Source organism: Mauremys reevesii, linkage group 1 (genome assembly GCF_016161935.1).
Source record: "Mauremys reevesii isolate NIE-2019 linkage group 1, ASM1616193v1, whole genome shotgun sequence".
Taxonomy (NCBI): domain Eukaryota; kingdom Metazoa; phylum Chordata; order Testudines; family Geoemydidae; genus Mauremys; species Mauremys reevesii.
The window spans coordinates 190154852-190172508 of NC_052623.1; the positions used below are offsets into that span (position 1 = coordinate 190154852).

At 48.5% G+C, this 17657-nt stretch overlaps 1 protein-coding gene and 1 long non-coding RNA gene across 8 annotated transcripts in view; one reads left to right on the forward strand and one right to left on the reverse strand.

The window, feature by feature from the left end:
• Nucleotides 1-17657, reverse strand: part of GPA33 (glycoprotein A33) — a 102943-nt gene that overhangs the window by 39324 nt on the left and 45962 nt on the right. The window lies entirely within an intron of this gene.
• Nucleotides 9561-16650, forward strand: LOC120396331. Of its 3 annotated transcripts, XR_005593060.1 has the most exons (5): nt 9561-10101; nt 10217-10476; nt 10585-10712; nt 15481-15678; nt 16375-16477. It is a non-coding gene; the product is annotated as an uncharacterized LOC120396331 (long non-coding RNA). The 3 variants fall into 3 exon arrangements; XR_005593059.1 differs by lacking the exon at nt 16375-16477 and adding an exon at nt 16610-16650 and having other exon boundaries at nt 9561-10476; XR_005593058.1 differs by having other exon boundaries at nt 9561-10476.

A 17657-nucleotide genomic window follows, 5' to 3' on the forward strand; every position in this document is an offset into this window, starting at 1 on the left:
CAACAGCATTCCTAAAACTAAATATAAGCAGAAACCCAGGTAGAAACCTGTCATTGGTGTACTAGTCTTCCCTCAAAAATAGTTTTCTCTTTCTGTGTCTTTTCATCTCGTCTCCCTTTCTCCATGATTTTGAGAGAGAGATGTTGTTATGATTTTATCACTTCCCAGTATGGTAACTCCCTAATATGGATTGTAAGCAACACAGGGCATGGACTTTATCTTCCTACTTGTCTGTATGGTGCCATGCACATCAGCAGTGTCATCTACATAATAATTAATGATAAAATGTGTCTGTCTTTTTTTAAATTCAGTATAAGCTTAGAACCATTTCACTCAACTATCCCTCATTGATTAGACTTCTGGATCTGTTAGAAGTAAGGATCCAAGACAAGGTTAATCACTAGAGGGTCAGTGATCTATGAGGGAAAGGGGTTCTCAAAATCAGGCGATTAAACAATAACAGAAGGAGGGAAATAAAAAAAGGAACAGATTTTACTTATTTTGTTTCTTTGCAGTAAATTCAGATTACATTTTTCATTTAAACTGAATCCCAGGGCTGCTGCAGAATTAAATTATTCAAGACAGAGGACAGTATATGATCGTATAACAAGCCTGAAACACTCCACCCTGTTAGCAAATTTTGACCCTTCTGGGAAAGGATTAAGTGGGTTTTGCTGACTCATTGAGGTAGGTGGCTTATTACTGCACTTGTATAAAAGGGGAATGGAAATGGCTGTCTGGGGAGACAATCTAGGATGTGGGCTGAGCAGTCATGAGGGAGAAACAGCTGAACTTTGTTTTCTTATTGCTGGTATCTTTATTAATAAAGCCAAACCCCCAAACAGGAAGGGGGTGATTTTGGACTCTATACATTGTGTGTACTGTGTTTGAGAGCAGGTTGGGAAAGGCTCCAGCTCACAGGTATAAATTACATGAAACAGTGACATAAAGGCCTTGCATGGTGAAAATATTAAAGCATTCAGTCATAAGGCCAATAAGCAAGAGGGAGAGAAATGAAGAGGTCTGGAGGCAGGGTAGAAAAGTCAGGTTTTAAGATGAGAATTTAAACAGAGATAAAGAGGAGAGATACACAAAGACTGTTTCGGGCAATCAGAATTGCTGAGGGAATGGCTTTTATACCAACTGCAGTGGTCTGGCGCTAGATTAGTGGAGTAGATAGGTATCCAAAATGTATCCAGACAGACTACCTTTCTGTGACCCTCTGATAATGCCTCAGCTTCCTCCTCCCCACAATCCTTCAGTGAAAGTGAGCAAGAAGCCACTTTCACAGGGATTGATGTTCTGGTACAGCTTCACATGCCTGCTGCATGCAGGAGGATTTGACTTTTGTCATTTTGGAATTGCTGGGAGGACAGGGAGGTTCACGTGGCCAATTTTACCTCAGTACTCTAGAACTGAAGGCACCCAAAGCTGCATTAGTCCCAAAGTATTTCAAAATCACAAAACTCAGGAGGCTTTTATTATTACACTGTATTTAGGGTGCTCCAAAATCTCAGTGTCTAGGGGCATCTTACTGCTGCACCATGGCTAGTAGTAGTCACCCAGGACAGAGTTGCACATGAGGCCTAGGACTTCACAATGCTGCAGCCATGCCTTGAGCAGTTTGATGTCTCATGCTTCACAATCATAATTTGGGAAGAGAAAGCTTGTGAAACTAAAGTAAAATCCAAATATCTTTTTCATTTGAGAAACACCTGCTTTGGAGATTTTTATGATCCTGTGTTCTGCATATGTAATGCCGACAGACCCTGGTCATTGGCAGGCGGGATCAGACTGGGGGATCTCCTTAGCTTAGTGCATGAGCCTCTACCACATGAGCTAAAAGCCAACTGGTTGTTAGCTAAGGCTGTAGAGCAGATTCATTTAACTCTCTCTCTAAGTGGTATTGGTGCCACTAGATGGAACAGAACACCACACCCAGAAGGTGTGTGGGTTACACATGCCCTTGGAAGGTGAAGAAACTGAGGAGTGTCTCTGGGAGACAAAGAAGTTAGTGGGAAAGTGTATAGGAGATCAAGATGTTTGATGGTGGTTTGTACAAGGTAGATAAATTGGGGAAATGTAATCAAGGAGCATCTGTGGAAGATGAAAGAATTCAAGGGAGGTCTATGGGAAGTGAACAAATTAAGGAGAGGATCTATGGTAGATGAAGAAGGTAAGAGTAGTCTGTAGGAGATGGAGTGATCAAGAGGGGTATGGAAGATGAAGAGTATACAAGCCCACACTGGACAACAAGGGGTTAAGGAGGTGCTCTGGGGTCTGCAAGCCCCGCCCTGGTCACACCTGCCGGGCATGCACTGGTTGGTGGAGGAATCAAAAGGGAAGCAGAACAGCTCACTTGTGGGCAGACATGAGAAGAAAACAGATCTTCAACCCTCAGCTCCTGAGGAAAGGGCCAACGGAAGGCCCTGACAACAACTGCCTGAAGGTTCCTCCCTGAGGGAAGGAAAAGCTTGATCCTTATATACCCTGAAAGGGAGGCATTCCCCTCCATCTCTTGTTAACACAGTTTGTTTGTGTTAATTCCCCTTGCTTTTTGTTTATGGACCAATCCAGAAGGAGAGAGACTTGGAAGTGACCTGGTTGGAGGGCCAAGTCACAGGAAGAGGCAGGCTACCGCAGACCCAGAGCAGCCAGTGGCAGCAGACCCCTGTGGAGAGAGAGCTGCCATGCTTTGCTATGAAGCAGTGCCAGCAGGGAGCTGACCCCTTCACAACTGATGGAGAATGTGGGCATCCTTCCCACCCCTGGACAGGAAGGAGAACTGACTGATCTGACCCAGACAGTCAGACATCCTCAACCTAGATATGTGGGTTGGTAGATCAGACAACATGGACCTAGAGTGTCTTCTCAAATGGATTATCAAGAACTAGAAGCAGTAACAGTAGCAACAACTCCTGCAGCAAATGGGTGTCCAGCAGCAGCAGCTGGTCTGGGACTTAGAGGCAAAATAGCAAGAACAGCCATAAAGACTGATCCAACAGAGAGTGGTCTTGATGCAGCCTCAAGGTATCCCTGGGGCTTCTCTTCCAGGAGCTGTAGGCCTGGGTCTAGTGGCCCCATTATGCCAGTGAAACTCAAAGATGGGACAACCTGGAGGCCTTCCTGATAACATTTAAGCAAGTGGTGACAGCAGCCCAATAGCCACCTGACCAGTGGGCCACCCTGTTGATACCTCTCCTGATGTGACCAATGCAGGCTGCATACTGGGGGGGGCTGGACACGGTATCTGGCCAAGACAACGCACAGGTGAAATTGGCCTTACTTGACTACTTTGACATCACAGAGGAAACCTTCCAACAGAGGTTCTGTGGTAAGAAATACCCCTGTGGATCCCGGCCTTGTGTGGTTGACCAGAAATTAAGAGGCCTATGTTGGAGGTTACTAAAGCTGGAGACTTAGACTGGAATTGAGGTGGCTGAGCTTATTGTGGTGAAGCAGTTTGTCCACATACTTCCAGCTGGTTGTAGGGCAGAGGCAGGCAAACTTTTTGGCCTGAGGGCCACATCAGGGTATGGAAATTGTATGGCAAGCCATGAATGCTCATGAAATTGGGGGTTGGGATGCAGGAGGGGGTGAGCGTGCTGGCTGGGGGAGCGGGCTCTGGGGTGAGGCCAGAAATGAGGAGTTCAGAGTGTGGGAGGGGGCTCCAGGCTGGGGCAGGGTGTCGGGGCGTGGGGGTGGGTGGGTGAGGGCTCTGTCTGGGTGTGTGGGCTCTGGGGTGAGGCTGGGGATGGGAGGTTTGGAGTGCAGGAGGGTGCTCTGTGCTGGGATGCAGGGGTTTGGAGGGTTGGAGGGGGATCAGGGCTGGGGTTGGGGCATGGGGGATGGGAGCTCAGGGGTGCTGGCTCTGGGCGGCGCTTACCTCAAGCAGCTCCCGGAAGTCGTGGCATGTCCTCCCTCTGGCTCCTATGCGGAGGCATGGTCAGGTGGCTCTGCGCGCTGCCTCATCTGCAGGTGCCATCCATGCAGCTCCCATGGACCATGGTTCCTTGGCAATGGGAGCTGTAGGGGCAGTGCTTGGGGTGGGGGCAGTGTGTGGAGCCCCCTGGCTGCCCCTACACGTAAGAGCCAGAGTGGGAGACATACCACTGCTTCCAGGAGCCACGCGGAGCCACGGAACACGTGGAGCAGGGCTAGTCCCCGACCCCTTTCCCTAGCTGGAGCGCCACAGCGGGACAAGCCCCAGACCCTGCTCCCTGGCTGGAGCTCAAGGGCCAGATCAAAACATCTGAAGTGCCAGATGCGGCTCCCGGGCTGTAGTTTAGCCACCCTTGTTGTAGGGACTGGGTGCTCAAAAACTGGCCAGAGTCCCTTGCCAACACAGACCAGCTGATGGATAATTATTTAGCAGTGGAGACGGCTCTGACTGTCTCACACGAGAACTGCCTGAGGCCAAAGGGGCCCCTCGACTGAACAGAGAGCCCACCAGGGGAGCCAGCAATCAGACAGGGTGGACTCAGAAGTACCAGCCTCTAAGGAGACCAACAAGCTGCTGAACCCTGGACTGGGCTGTTGTGGGAAATCCCAGCCTCTGAGGCCCCAGCCTGGACAAAGACCCTGGGAACCCCTGTGAAGTCCTCCACTGGGAAGCCAGTAAGGGAGAGCAGACAAGTCAGATAGGGAAGGCTCAGGGCCAGCAGCCACTCAGCTGGCAGCAGGGCCTTGTTTTTCATGTGGGCACTAGGGTGACCAGATGTCCCAGTTTTATTGGGACAATCCCGATATTTGGGGCTTTTTCCTATATAGGTGCCTATTACCGCCTTTGCTATCTGGTCACCGTAGTGGGCACCCAGATCACAGGTAATGTGAGTGCCTCTATATGGTGTGTGTGGACAGGGGTGGATGGCAGAAAGCCATGCCTGTAAGTGAACTCCAGCTAAAGCAATGGTCCCTGTGTAGATAAATGGAACTGAGGTAATGGGGCTGGGGAATTCTGGGTGTGGGAAGACCCTAGTCCAGGACAACTTCATCCCAAACCCTGAGGTCCCCTGGAGAAACTCTTCCTATGGTGTATCCATGGATACGTTAAACCCTATCCCAGTGCACATGTGCAGTTGACTGTAGGGAAAACACAAAGTCCCTGGCAGAGGGGCTGGTTTTGATACTAACCTACCGCATTATCTTGGATCAGGATTGGAAGTATTTCTCTAAGGTATTGATAGGGTTTAAACCAACCCTAGATGGATTAGCTCAGGGGATGCTGGGAGATGGGAGCCCAAAACCTGAAATGCTGGCAAGTGTAGATGTGGAGCCGAACCCTGGAAAGGGGGGACCTGGCCCAAGGGAAGCTCCTTCAGAAGGACCTTCTAACAACAAAGCAATATTGCCCCCCCCCACCGGAGAGAGGATGAAATCTTAAGCCAGACTTAATGATAAACTGTCTGTGGTTAACAGGAAAGTGATAGACCCACAGTGAGCAGAGCAGTACCCCCAGTTTGAGCTCCAGGCAGAGTGACTGTACCAGTTGGAGAAAGACCAACTGATGGAGGAAGTTCGGTTGCAGCTCGTAGTTCCATAGTGTCGTAGGCACGAAGTCACACAACTGGCTCATGCTGTCCCCTCTGTGGGCCATGTCAGTCATCGGAAGACCCTGGCCAGGATTTTGGATCATTTTTTGGGCCAATAATTCACCAGGAAGCTAGATTTTTACAGCTCCTGTCCCAAGTGATAACTCTTAGGACCTGAGGCAGGGACAAAAGTCACTCTGGTCCCACTCCCCATAGTCAATGTTCAATTTGAAAGGATCGGAATGGACCTCACTGGATCCTTGGAAAAAAGTACAGCTGGGCACAAACACACATTAGTGATAGTTGATACGTTACCCTCTATCCTGAGACAACCTTGCTGTGCAACACCAACGCAAAGACTATTGCCACAGAACTGCTAAAAGTCTTTGCCAGAGTAGCAGTATCTAAGGAGATCCTCACTGATCAAAGCACCAACTTTACATCTTGGCTACTGAAAAGGTATGCAATCTTCCAAAAATAAAGATGTTACATATATCTGTCTATCATCCACAAATGGATGGTCTGGTTGAACGGTTCAACAAGATCCTGAAAAGAATGTTTAAAAAGTTTGTTGCTGAGTACCTCTGTCATTTCAGTCAGCTGATACCTCCCCTGTAGTTTGCTATTTGAGAAGTCCCCCAATCATCTATTGGATTCTCCTTGTTTGAACTCTTATATGGAGAAAACCCCAGGGAATTCTTGATCTGGTCCAAGAGATGTGGGAAGGACAGGCTCCTAGGATGGAGAATGTTATACAATCTGTACTGAAACTCTGGGAGAGGCTTGAAACTCTAGGGGCTTTTGCCAAAGAAAACCTCCTGAGTGCTCAATGGACCCAGGAGCAAGCCTACAACAAAGGGTGCATATGCACAAATTTAAGTTGAGTGATCAGGTACTATTTCAACTCCCAAGTACAGAATCCAAGTTATTTGCTAAATGGCAAGGACCATATGAAGTAATATGCAAAGTTGGGCCAGTTAACTATGAAATCAGGCAGCCCGACAAGAGGAAACTTATCCAGGTCTACCATGTTAACCTTCTGAAGTCATGGAATGAGCAATAGAGCTTATTTATCATGCCTTATCCCCCGGAGCCAGAACTGGGGCTCCAAGTGCTCAACTCACTGGACCTTGACCTTTTGCAGATGGGGGAACACTTCCACCTGGAACAGAGGGACCCGGTGACAAGCCTTGTAAAGACCTTCTCAACAGTGTTTGTCTCCTGGCCAGAGCAGACTCATCTCATGCACCACCATATCCAAACAGAACTTGGGCAACTTGTCCAGGAGAATCCATGGCCACTCCCAAAAAAATGCAGGATGCCATGAAGCAAGAGGTCTAGGCAATGTTGGAGCTGGAGTCATTTAAGAATCCTGCAGCGAAGCCCAGGTGTATTGGTGCTAAGCTGGACAGTAGTATTCAGGTTTGCATAGACTTCAGAAAGTTTGATGCTGTTTACAAATTTGATGCTTACTCCATGCCCCAAGTAGAAGAGCTATTAGACTGGCTAAGTGAGGCCTGATATATCACCACATTAGACTTAACGAAGGCATACTGGCAGATCCCACTCACGCTGGAGTACAGGAGAAAACTGCCTTTGCCACACCATTTGGCCTCTATCAAATTAGGATTATGCCCTTTGGCCTCAATGGTGTCCCAGCAATATTACAGTGTCTCATGGATCAGGTTCTTCAACCACATGGCTCATATGCAAAAGACTATTTAGGTGATATCATCATCTACAAGGAGGAACAACAAACACAAGTCGACACTGTACCAGCTCCCTACAGGGGTCTGCGATAATGGCAAATTTATCAAAGTGCAAGTTTGGGTAAAAAGACCATCTACCTGGGAAATGCTTTTGAGAAGAGCCAAGTCCAGCCTGTAGCAGGGTGAACCTCTGCTCCTTCCCTGAAGGGGTTTAAAAGCAGCCTGGCAGGGCTTGAGAGCTGCTGCTCTAGGTTGGGCTGATTGGGGAAGTGGCTGCAGCTGGGGCCACGCCCCAAACTGAGCCAAGGGCCTTATAAGAAGGCCAGGGAAGCTAGAAGCAAAAGACAGTCTTCCTCTGCCTGAAGAGGAAGAAGGGCCTGGCTGCAGGGACTGAGACAAAGTGCCTAGGGTGAAGCAGGGCTGGGGAAAGGCTGAGGAGCTGGGGAGCTCCAGCCTAGAAAGCCCCAGGCTGTGGCCTAGCAAAGGGCCAACTGGTACTGGGGGCTGCAGAGGGCAGCCCAGGGGTAGGCCAAGGCAGCAGGTCCAAACCCTCCTTGCCTGTGATGAATAGGCTGATACTGCAGTCTGCCCCAGAGTGTGGGGCTAGACAATGACTGGCAGTAGCCAATACTGAGGCAAGGTGGGGATAGAGGGTGGGGGTTCCCTGAGGAGGGGAGACCCTAAGAGAAAGGGGTTACTGCTAGGGGGCAGCACCCCATGTAAAAGGGCACCGGGTCCAGGGAGGGATACGGGGGCCTGAAGACAGGTGGATCACCAGCCTGCAGAGGGCGCTCCGAACCCTGGACTGAGCTAATTCCCAGAAGCACCGGCAGGAGGCGCCGCAGGGGTGAGTCCAACCCGTCTACACGTGGTGGAGAATGCGGATATAGCGGTCCGCCCCTGATACAAGGGGCCAGGGCAAGGACTGTGGGACTATTGCCTGGACTTTAAAACGGTGGAGAAAAAGAAAAGATGGACTACTACTGGAGAGCCTGTGTGGCCTGGCTCGCGGAGCAGCAAGCATGGCTGCTGCGGGGGCAGGCACATGGACCTCAATGGAGGCCAGGCACCTTGGGCTGGAGGCCAGTGCTGAGGCCTAAAGACTGTTTCGCCTGCGGGCGACAGGGACACTGGAGGTGAGAGTGCCCCTACTGGGGTGGGGCAGAGAGGCCTCACCCAGACAAGACTCGAGTGCCCCCTGTGAAGTTAACAGGGGGCCTCCAAACTTGTTGGGCTTGTGGGGAGCAGGGACACCTAAAGAGGGAGTGCCCCTACAGGGCTCCCAAGGCCCGGGCCAGCCCAGAAGAAAGGGCTAGGGCCCAAACAACCAGAACTAGGGCCATGGCAGGGGGAAGGCGCCAAGGGTGCTTCCACTGCCACACCAAGGGCCACTTAAAGAGGCATTGCCTCCTGAAACAGAAAGGGGGAGTGCCCGAAACCAAGGCTCGGTCTGGGACTAGCCGCCAGGAAGGGATAGTCCAGACCGAGGCCCCTAAAGAGAAAGGGGCTGGGGCAGAGAGGCCTCACCTTAATCAGGGAACCCACACAAGGGCCAAGAGGGCCGAGGTGGGAACCCAAACTGATGAGGGAACCCACATAGGACCAGGGAAGTCTATGGTGGGGACCCAGACAATTGAAGAAGCAAGCAGGCTGCTCCGAACAATGGAGAGCCTGCGAGCAGAGAGAGATGTCCTGAGGGCCCAGTTGAGGAGAAAACTGGGCCGGTAGGACAAACACTCCCCCCCCCCCGGTGGAGGGGTTCTTGAGGTGGGGGGCGTGTAGCAGGGTGAACCTCTGCTCCTTCCCTGAAGGGGTTTAAAAGCAGCCTGGCAGGGCTTGAGAGCTGCTGCTCTAGGCTCGGCTGATTGGGGAAGTGGCTGCAGCTGGGGCCATGCCCCAAACTGAGCCAAGGGCCTTATAAGAAGGCCAGGGAAGCTAGAAGCAAAAGACAGTCTTCCTCTGCCTGAAGAGGAAGAAGGGCCTGGCTGCAGGGACTGAGACAAGGTACCTAGGGTGAAGCAGGGCTGGGGAAAGGCTGAGGAGCTGGGGAGCTCCAGCCTAGAAAGCCCCAGGCTGCGGCCTAGCGAAGGGCCAACTGGTACTGGGGGCTGCAGAGGGCAGCCCAGGGGTAGGCCAAGGCAGCAGGTCCAAATCCTCCTTGCCTGTGATGAATAGGCGGATACTGCAGTCTGCCCCAGAGTGTGGGGCTAGACAATGACTGGCAGTAGCCAATACTGAGGCAAGGTGGGGATAGAGGGCGAGGGTTCCCTGAGGAGGGGAGACCCTAAGAGAAAGGGGTTACTGCTAGGGGGCAGCACCCCATGTAAAAGGGCACTGGGTCCAGGGAGGGACACGGGGGCCTGAAGACAGGTGGATCACCAGCTTGCAGAGGGCGCTTCGAACCCTGGACTGAGCTAATTCCCAGAAGCACCAGCAGGAGGCACCGCAGGGGTGAGTCCAACCCATCTACACAGCCCCTCATAGACAAATCCAGGCCCTCAAAACATACCCACACCCAGTCATGAAGCAGTAAGTCCAAAGGCTAGTACTGCTGATTTGTGCCAAGGTTTTTGATGACAGCAGCCTCCTCTCAGGCCTCAGAAAGGACAGTAGTCCCGAGAAGGTGCACTGGTCTTAGGCCTGAAAAAAGGCCTTTAAGAAATTGAAAGAGCACTTGTGTAAAGAGCTTGTCCTTTTCAGTCCTGACTTCTCAAAAGAGTTCGTTTTACAAATTGATGCCTCAGAAGTGGGACTAGGTGCAGTACTGTCCCAGGAGACAAATGGAAAGGAACACCCTGTACTCTATTTGAGCTGCAAACTGTCCTGTTGGGAGCAGCTCTATTCCGTGATAGGAAAGAAAGGTATTACCTCCTTGGAAATCCATTCAAGCTCATCGCCAATCATGCTCCCTTAATGTAGTTAAATGCCATGAAGGACACAACCCCCCAGGTTATGTGCTGGTGAATGTCTCCCCAGGTGACAGCTTGAGAGGGTGTGCAAGTGATGGGGTTTACAAACCCCACACTGGACAACAAGGGGGTTAAGGAGTTGCTCTGGGCTCAGTCTGCCCCACCACACCACACCTTCAAGGCATGCACAGGCTGGAGAAGGAGTTAAAAGAGAAGCAGAACAACTCACTTGTGAGCAGACATAGGAAGAGAACAGACCTTCAACCCTCAGTTCCGGAAGAAAGGGCTGAAGGAAGGCAGGATCTTCCTCGATAGCAAATGCCTGAGGTAAGGGAGGGCCTGATCCTGATACACCCTGAAAGGGAGGCATTCCCCTCCCTCTCTTGCTAAGAGTTTGTTTGTGTTGATTCCCTTTGCTTTTTGTTTATGGACAAGCCTGGAAGGGGAGAGACTTGGAAGTGACCTGGCCAGAGGGCAAGTCATAAGAAGAGATAGGACACCACAGACCTGGAACAGCCAGTGGAGGGAGAGCTACCATGCTTGGCCATGAGGAGGCACCAGTGGTGAGCTGACCTCCTCACATAATAGAAAATAAAGAAATTCTCCAGTTTCTGTGGGAGATGGGGGGGTTGTGGGAAGGTTTGTAGAACATGGAAAGGTGATGGAACAGCTTCTGTGTGAGAGTAAGAGGTGGTGAGGTTAATGGAGATTAGAGTTTGCTTGGGAAATATGGGAGATTGGAGTGGGGCCTGTGGGAGAGGGTGAAGTTGATGGAGGGGACATGGAAAGGTTGTGAAGTGACATCTGTGGGAGACTAAGAGGTTAGCAGTTGTGGGGGACTGGAGTTTTTGGAATGTGTAGAAATGTTGTGAGAAATTGCTCCTCTTGTGTGTCTGCTCCACTCTGCATGGCAGTATGTCATAGTGTGTGGCCCTTGTTTAGGCTGCACTATGGGAGAAAGAGGATCCTACAATCCCTCCTTCTTGCACACTTGAAGAGATGCTCACAATCTAGCCCTAATAGAGAGAGGCTGATTTATGAGGCAGCATAATCTTTTCAATAGTTTTAGAGGTTCAGATAGTCTGCCTTATCATCCCTTTAAAGTTTTTTAGCTAGACCACATTGGATATATATTGTTAGAAAATGAGACTATAACATGTATATGTAGTCATGACCCAGGGAGAACCTTTCTGAATGTTAAGAATGTTCGGCAGAGCTTCTGGAAAACACAAGGTTAATACGTACAGGTCTTGGAAATAAACTATACATGCCCATATACCATATCAGGACCTCTCTGAAAGCTGCTGTCTTGTTATCCAGAATCTCAGTTCTCATTTAAAAGAAAAGTCTGTAGTTGCAAAGAAAACCTCACAAATGTGAACTGAGTGTAAAGAATGCAGTGGTGTCTATGTGAGTCTGCAAGATGTGGACTGTCCTGGTCATCTCAGAGAGGTGTTAACTCACATGCACAGCAATGATAATTTAAATGTCAGCATTGTTTACATTTCATTAATTGTGCAAGAAGGAAGGGGAGGGTCACAGATCTGCACAATTGTTTTATTTTGGTTCCACGAGTAGGTGGCATTTAGGCGATACCACCACTTCTTTTATAATATCTGTAGTCTACTGTGAGCAGTATCTCATTTTGGCACCTCACATGAGTGGAGCTTATTTTGTAGACAGAACTTAGAAGAGTCCCACTTTTTTTGGCTCTGTCTGATTCCAGATACTCTAGGTCTTTCTCAACCCAGGAGCAGTACTGATTCTGTCACTTCCCATTCATCCTTCTGTTACAATCACTCTGGCCTCTGTGAGCTCCTGCCTGCACCAACATCCTCCACCTCTCTCTCTCCCCCACTTCTCCTGACAGGTGTATTTCCATGACTGCCATTCCCCCATCAAGTTGTCCACAGTGGGCTCCATGATGTAAAAGAAAAACCCTTTGAACACCTAAAATTTCAGCCAACCATACTGCCTCCAAATTAGTCAAAGGCAACCAACAGGTTAAAACACATTTCAGAGTTTCTAGGCCAAGCTGCCCAGGAATGATGATCAACCGTACACTGTTAGGAAAGTATTCATGTAAAATACCAGAAAGGATATCACCTCCATTTTTGAATGCTTGTATCTTTCAATTGCCTTGTCTGGTTTATTGATTTGCCTCAGTCTTCCAGAAAAATTCTATCCTGGCATAAGATCACAACACTAATACTTAGAAAGATAAATCACACCTGTAAAATTTCAGGCAGATTGGTTTACCTTTGGTGAAGTTATGTGCTGGGAGACAAACTGGGTTTATAATGGAAAGCTAGCCTCGTCATTAACTATGGAGAGACCAATGACTCTCCATAATCAATCAGTCACTTAGACTTCTTTATAGCATCCTTCATGCCAACATGCCTGAGTGGTTTATAGTCATTAAATTAGAGAATGCACCACACAATGGACAAGGCTAGATCAATAAATCTTAAGACCTGATTCAGACTTATGCAAGGACTCTGAACAAGTAACCATGAGAGGGAAAATGATTCCATTCACAAGAGGGGACTGGAGGCATAAAACTGAACCAAGGCAAGACTAGGGTGATGCTGGCAGGAAGAGAGAAGCATTTAAAAGAACTTACCCTCTATAACATCTCCCAACTAGCCACAGCATCTGCCCTCAGATGGATGTTGGTTTGCAGCCTTGTGGTCCCTTTGGACTTCTCAGTACTATTAGATGCCCAAATAGTCAAGTAGCAAAAAATGTCCACTTCTATCTATGACTGGCCAGGAGATTAAACTTCATACTGTCAGGAACACACCTGACCACAGTGACCCACTCATTCATGACCTCTAGGCTTGATTATTGCAGTGTGTCATATCTAAGAGTGAAACCATATGTTCTAACTGGTCCAAAATGCAGTGGTCCATCTGCTTAGCATCACTGTGCTAATGTCTCCCCTGTGCTCTGCTCTCTGCATTGATTCCCCATTAAATCCAGAGTCCAATTCAAAGACTCTGTCCTGATGTTCCATTGAAGCCTTCCATTGAATTGGCCAAAGATCTCTCTCCCTTCCTGACCACAGCCTCTCACAAAAGCTGCCATGAAACTGCCAACTAATGAGGGAGGGTCATGGGTTTGGGGGACAAAACTTTCACAGGAGCTGACCTAGACTATGGAACTCATGAACAGATGATATAATGATCATAGGCCTCACTACATTCAGAAATAAGTGCAAAAGATCATTCTTCAATTTAACTTTCCCTCCATAATTACTTCATACGCTCGCTCTCTCTGACAGACACACACACACTTTATGAACTATTCAAGCTTAAGTTTAAGTACTTAGGATGAGTTCAGATTTTATGGTGATGGGGTCCAGATGGATAGAGATTGTTGTGCCAGGCATGTGCACTGTACTCTCTGAATAGGAGCCGAAAATACTGCCCAGGAGTGCAAAGAGTTAGGGGAGATTCAGGTTATGAAAAGCAGGAGGCTCCTTAGAGGGTGAAACCGCAGTGGCAGAACAGACTCCACAAGCATGATGGATAAAAGCCCACATAAGGCTTTGGTATATGAGCAAGCACAAGCTGACAGTTGCCCCTCAGGAATCCAGTGGAGGGCCTTCACTTTTGCAGGAGTCATGAGCAGTTGGACCTGAACTGTTCCATAGTGCCGCTGTGCACTATTAAACAGCTGCCATGCTGTATCCTGAAGTGGGCGTACTTGGCTGTAATAGGTGTATAAAGTTTGTAAGTCACTTTGGGATGAAAGGGGCTATATAATAACTAGGGGGCCTACTAAATTCACAGTCCATTTCGGTCAATGTAATGGTTATAGGATTTTAAAAATCATAAATTTCTTTATTTCAACTATTTAAATCTGAAATTTCACAGTGTTGTAATTGTAGGGGTCCTGACCCAAAAAGGAGTTATCAGGGGGTTGCAAGGTTATTGTAGGCAGGTTGCAGTGCTGCTACCATTACTTTTGTGCTGCTGCTGCTGCTGGCGGCACTGCCTTCAGAGCAGGGCAGCTGGAGAGTAGCAGCTGCTGGCTGGGAGCCCATCTGAAGGCAGACCCACCGCCAGCAGCAGCACAGAAGTAAGGATGGCATGGTATGGTATTGCCATCCTTACTTCTGTGCTGCCTGCAGAGCTTGACCCTCAGTCAGCAGCCACTATTCTCCAGCCACCCAGCTCTGAAGGCAGCAGTGCAGAAGTAAGGGTGGAATGGTATGGTATTGCCACACTTACTTCTGTGCTTCTGGTGGTGGGGCACCCAGCCAACAGCAGTCGCTCTCCAGCCCCGCAGCTCTGAAGGCAGTGCAGAAGGGTGGAAATACCACAACTCCCTTTAAATAACCTTGTGACCTCTTGCAACTGCCTATTGGGTCAGGACCCCCAATTTGAGAAAAGCTGGTCTCCCCCGTGAAATCTGTAGAGTATAGGGTAAAAGCACACAAAAGACCAGATTTCACGGGGGGAGACCAGATTTCACGGTCCATGACACATTTTTCCTGGCCGTGAATGTGGTAGGGCCGTAATAATAAAGGTTAGCCATTATCCTCATGACTGGCAGAAGGGGCATATTTTAAAACAAAGAAAGACTTATTTTTAAGTGGACAGAGATGCTTCAGACTCACCTGCCCTTCATATCTGCGCGCTCTCTCTCTCTCTCTCTCCCCTTCTCTCTTTTGAAGCAGGTTTAAGTCCATCTACTTTTATATTTTGAAACAAAACTCATAAAAGGACCATAAATATCATAACTTGTGAAAATGAAAGCTGTTTTTTCCCCTCCCATGAGACTCCTGCCTGAGACAGACAGAGACAGTTCATTTCTTTGAAGAATCCCTCCTCTGTTAAAGTAAAGCTGCTATCTAAGAGCAGTCTTCAGGGCTTTGTTCTTGTCATCATCTTGACCTGGGTTTGTACTTGCTCCTTTCTGTATTGCTTGTGGAAATGAAAAGGGTGTGGTATTGGAGGGGGCCGGGGAAGAGGATTTGGCTATCACTGGCAGGGCAGAAGTCCATGTTTGGAACAGGGATGTACTTTGGGATCATAAAAGGTTACCTATCCAAACCACCAGCAAAAATATTAGGGACATAGGAACTTGCCATACTGGATGAGACCCAGGGTTCATCTAATTCAGTATCCTGTGCCTGACAGTGGCCAGTACCAGATGCTTCACAGGAAGGAGTAGGAAATGCTGAAGTGTATAGTTATTCCTTTCCTGTCAAGAAGGGACTTTCTTCCTAGTCTCCCTGGGTTAGAGTTTGGTTCATGCCCTGAAGCATGTGTTTTAATATCTCTTCCAAATTTTGTTGTCCTGTCCTGTCTCGTGTAACTGTAGAGGTTCTTAGCAATATTCATGTAAATGTCCAACCCAACACTGTGATGGTATGGATAGATGTTGCCCATTGACAGTCAATGATGGATCCCAGCCCTCACTGAAGAGATTGGCAAGGATGTGAACCCATGAAGTGGAGAACAATGCTGAACTCAACAGGAAGAATTTTTCCTATGAGGAAACTGTAAGAAGAGCAAGTTGGTGAGTACTTGCTACTGTCTGGTCTGCTTGTAGCTGCTAGCCTGGGATGAGGAGGTGGCTTGCAAAAGACCCCTTTTGCCTTTCAGATATTTAAACCTTGAATGCACTAGGAAATGGACCCTTGGCTGAAAGTGGTTTTCAACAACCTTTTTCTTTGAACCATTTCAGAAAATGGTGTAAGTGCTAGTGTAGACATGATAAAAGTGTTTCCAATTTAGCTTCAGGAAGCAGTTCTGAGATTTTCTTCCATTAAGGCTCAGTCATGCTTTCTGAAATAGTACTGGAGTCACCGGGAGCTGCTGGGTGTACAACACTATTGAAAATCAGTCCATTGCCTAAATATGGACTTAGGAGCCCAACTTAGACACCCAGTTTTGAAAATCCTGCCCCCCTCCCTCCATTCTGTGATGTGAGCTCACACACACTGGCTGGTGCTGAGTTGCTCTGTCTCATTAGCTAGAAGAGGAAAAGGGGTTAATAATAATAAATCAAAGAAACAAGTAACCTTCCCTCATTCAAATCAAGATCAGAAGTAAGCAGGATCAGACTGTACTATAACAGCTGCATTTCTGAAGGTCATTTTCATCTTGCTCTTAGCCCTGATCTACACTACAAGTTTAGGTCGAATTTAGCAGGATTAGATCGATTTAACCCTGCACCCATCCACACGATGAAACTGTTATTTTTGACTTAAAGGGCTGTTAAAATCGATTTCGGAACTCCTCCCCCGACGAGGTGATTAGCGCTGAAATCAACCTTGCTGGGTCGAATTTGGGGTCGTGTGGTCGCAATTTGACGGTATTGGTCTCTGGGAGCTATCCCAGAGTGCTCAATTGTGACCGCTCTGGACAGCACTCTCAACTCCGATGCACTGGCCAGGTAGACAAGAAAAGGCCTGTGAACTTTTGAATCTCATTTTCTGTTTGGCCAGTGTGGTGATCTGCAGGTGAGTGCAGATCTCATCAGCAGAGGTGACCATGATGGAGTCCCAGAATCGCAAAAGAGCTCCAGCATGGATCGAACGGGAGGTACGGGATCTGATCGCTGTATGGGGAGATGAATCCGTGCTATCAGAACTCCATTCCAAAAGACAAAATGCCCAAACATTTGAAAAAAAATCTCAAAGGGCATGAAGGACAGAGGCTATATCAGGGACCTGCAGCAGTGCCACGTGAAACTTAAGGAGTTGAGGCAAGCCTACCAAAAAACCAGCGAGGCAAATGGCCACTCCGGGTCAGAGCCCCAGACATGCCACTTCTATGATGAGCAGCATGCCATTCTAGGTGAGGCAGCCACCACTACCCCACCTCTGTGCTTTGACTCTGTCAATGGAGTAGCACACAACAGGGATGTGGGTTCGGGAGACAAGGAAGATTATGAGGAGGAGGTGGAAGATAGCTCACATCAAGGAAGCAGAGAAACCATTTTCCCCGACAGCCAGGCACTGTTTCTCACCCTGGACCTGGAGTCAGTACCCTCCGAACCCACCCAAGGCTGCCTCCCGGACCTGCCAGGTGGAGAAGGGACCTCTGGTGAGTGTACCTTTGTAAATATTATACGTGGTTTTAAAAAAAGCGTGTTTAATGATTAATTTGCCCTGGCATTCGTGGCCAGTACAGCTACTGGAAAAGTCTGTTAACATGTCTGGGGATGGAGCAAAAATCCTCCAGGGACATCTCCATAAAGCTCTCCTGGATGTACTCCCAAAGCCTTTGCAAAAGGTTTCTGGGGAGGGCACCCTTATTCCGTCCTCCATGGTAGGACACTTTACCACGCCAGGCCAGTAGCACATAGTCTGGAATCATTGCATAACAAAGCATGGCAGCATATGTTCCCGGTGTTTGCTGGCATTCACAAAGCATCCATTCTTTATCTCTCTGTGTTATCCTCAGGAGAGTGATATCATTCCTGATCACCTGGTTGAAATAGGGTGATTTTATTAAGGGGACATTCAGAGGTGCCCATTCCTGCTGGGCTGT